Source organism: Octopus bimaculoides, chromosome 2, assembly GCF_001194135.2.
Source record: "Octopus bimaculoides isolate UCB-OBI-ISO-001 chromosome 2, ASM119413v2, whole genome shotgun sequence".
Lineage (NCBI taxonomy): Eukaryota > Metazoa > Mollusca > Cephalopoda > Octopoda > Octopodidae > Octopus > Octopus bimaculoides.
Genome location: NC_068982.1, coordinates 142072846 through 142076640, shown reverse-complemented (window position 1 = coordinate 142076640; position 3795 = coordinate 142072846).

The following is a 3795-nucleotide window of genomic DNA, read 5'->3' as shown; positions in this document are numbered from 1 at the left end:
ATATATACATATATATATAGAGAGAGAGACATACTTACAAACATACCAGCATGATATACGTAAAGAAAAGGCATTTATATTCGCATATATAAATATACTCATGTAAATATACATACATAAATACATGCACACACACATATGTATGTCTTTAAATACATGATATACCCACATATGTATGTTTGTGCGTGTATGTATACTAAAAAGTGACTCTCCCGTTTCATCCGAGTGTAGACGAAATGTATTGAATATTTTATGGCGTCACTCACAACGTTTCTATTCTCAAATGCAGCCAGGACTGCTTTATCAGTGCACATTGCTTGTACTTCGTTTTCAAATCCTACAAGCTACATCATATCCTATTTTTAATCCTAAGTTACTGCTCAGAATCAGTAGATAGGCGAATGTTATACGTTGCAGTATTTAGTTATACAAGTTCATATTCTATGTTCACATATTTATTTCTTTATTGCCACGGGAGGCTAAACATAGAGGGGACAATCAAGGACAGACAAAAGTATTAAGTCGATTACAACGACCCCAGTAATTAATCGACCCCGAAAGGAGGAAAGCAAAAGTCGACCTCGGCGGAATTTGAGCTCAGAACGTAACGGCAGACGAAATACCGTTAAGCATTTCGCTCAGCGTGCTAACGATTCTGCTAACACACCGCCTTTTCTATAACTGTTTAACTGTTTAACTTGTTTGAGTCATTTGACTTCGGCCATGCTGGAGCACCGCTTTTAGTCGAGCAAATCTTTGTAAGCCTAGTACTTATTCTATCGTCTCTTTTGCCGAACCGCTATGTTACGGGGACATGAACACACCAGCATCGGTTGTCAAGCAATGTTGGGGGGACAAACACAGACACACAAACACACACACATATATATATATATATATATATATATATATATATATATATATATATATACATATATATACGACGGGCTTCTTTCAGTTTCCGTCTACCAAATCCACTCACAAAGCCTTAGTCGGCCGGAGGCTATAGTAGAAGACACTTACTCAAGGTGCCACGCAGTGGTACTGAACCCGGAACCATGTGGTTGGTAGGCAAGCTACTTACCACACAACCACTCCTGCGCCTTTTCTATGTTCAGATATTTTTATAATTATATTTGGTTCTAATCCTTCTTGAGTCAATAAAATATAATACTATTCAATTTCGAAGTACGATTTCATGGACTAACCTCACCGAATAATTGTCTTACTACGATAATTGCAATAATTATTTCTAATTCGTCAGTTTCTTTACTTTTTGATATCCCTGTTCACATATTTGAAACCATCCACTTGCATTTCATAAAAATTGATACTGAATGTGGTTATTCCCAAAAAACAATCTTTACTTAGTGATCCAGGAACGGTTTGATGTTCGGGTATCTTTAAAGCTTTTCCAGGTGACCATTACAATCGAAACTATGTATTGGAAAACTGGAACTCCGCACCGTAACCAAGCCAATAGGCTCTAAATGATAAACATACTATCTGTTCTGTATAATAATATTTAGCGGCAATTTTCAATTCATTTGGCTGAGTCACTTGCAAGTTATTCACCCTGGGGTCATTTACCATTGTGCAGTGTCAATACCACGATATCAACCAGCGATCCCGAAGCTGTTTTCTCATTTCCGGATTAATTCGGTGACCGGCATTCTTTTCTAACATTTATCAATAACTGACCCGAAGTTACTCGGTCTTGTCTCCAGAGCATAGGAGATATTTTAAATTGTTATGCTGCTATCTTTTATCCTTTTACAGACCGCGGCTGTGGTCATACAGGAGAACAACGCCAATGGTGAGATTTGTAATCTGTTTCATGTACACGCCCATTCTCCGTGAATGCTTTTGGTATTGGTAGATTAGTTGCTTATCGCCGCCTTTAATTGTGATCAAAATTCAAAATATAATTCCCTGTAGCGAATACATGTATGATTGACACCAGATTCAAACGTTGATTTCATGGACTTCATTAGTTTATAAAAAGAAGATATAAATTAGATCATATCTTCGTCACCTTCTAATAAGCTTCAGTCTCCTAGGTATTGATGTAGCGTGTCTTGTCGCTCCGGTTTACCATTGAGAAATTAAAAGAGAACATTCTTTTCAACTTACATCCACCGTGATTATTGATACCGACTGTCAGGGGATATTTAGGTCATATGTGCCACTGCAAAGGCAGAATATACTTCTAGTCATACATAGAGCAAATTTTGAACTCAGTACAAAATATTCACAAGCAGATTGATAGTCTGATTTAACATTCTGCAATAAACTATAACATTCAGTGAAATCACCAGAGCAACTGAATGATTCATATTGCAGTACATATATATCTCTAATAATCATCAGAATTATTGAGACAGCGGAGAAACCTCTAGATGGTCCGTTAGAAACAACTGATATATCCTTCTCAAATTGCACCTTAATGCAGTAGGGTTTTGATGGCGAAACATTTAAAACCGATGTATCAAACTTTATTGGAATTTTTACTTCTTTCAATACATGTAGATATATTCTAATCGGGTTTTCACTTCCTGGAATTTTAGTATTTATATTTTTAGGTAAATGCTTATGAATAAACTTTTCCTAACATAATTCAACAGGAAAGATACTTCTTTCCAAATTCCATCGTGTGCTACCTATAAATCAATGGTACGCCACAGGTTCATCTTCACTGGCTCAAAAAACTCCAAGAAACATTAGATGATGCTGTTTCAAAATAAATCGACTGGGATGATCACAGATTATTGTCCTCTTGATATTCCTCTTCAGGGATTAACTGATGTTAAGTAGTAACAGAAAGAACAATACCCACAAGTTAGGTACTATCGACACCAAGCCTGATTATCCGATAGTGTATTAACATTTAAATAAAAATTATAAGATTTCTTTTGTCTGTTTTTACCTTACGGTGATGACACATGATTCATTTCCTGAAAACACTGTTTTATTTAGAAATGGCAAAAGCCCTCTTCTATTAATACACAAAACACATCTTATAATTCTTATATTACTCTAAGAAGCACTTGCAATTCTTACACTAATACAAAAATCTCTTACACGTCTTATATTACCTCAGGAATATTTTACAAGTCTTATATAATACTTCAAGAAACTTTTATGATTCTTATTTTACTACAAGAAGCGCTTACATTTCTCATCAGTAAATTTGAATTTGTTAGGTTTCGAAACCATGTTGGATTATAAATTTCCTACGTTAGATTATCAGGAACATATAACACTATGTGTTCCTGAGTTGGTGCAGAGAAGGAGAAATAATTATTTAGGTATTTAATCTGACGTGCTATACAGCCTTTTGTATTATACGAAATAATTGTAAAACTCATAATAATATCATCAAACAATGGCTGCAGAAAATGAGGAAGAACTTCAACAGAAGACTAAGAAGAATTTCATTGATGTCCGCATTAAAAGTGTTTGCTGAAACAGCAATACCTAAACTTGGATTTATTTTTAGTGTCTTTTAATATCTAGTGAAGATTTACATATTAGGTGATTAGGTGATTCCCTGTCTAATATGTTCGTAGCATGAATCATTATTTTTTTTCAGCTATTAGTCGATATTTAATATATAAAATTAAATTAAATCTGTCTGTGAAAGAATAATGTATTTTAGAAATTACTCTTTCGTCTTATTTATGACACTTTTATGTAGAAGTCGATTTTGACAAGTTATTAATAAAAGATTACATTGCTTCGATTATCTCAATCGACAATCTAATATTTAAAAAAGACATATATGTATATATATAT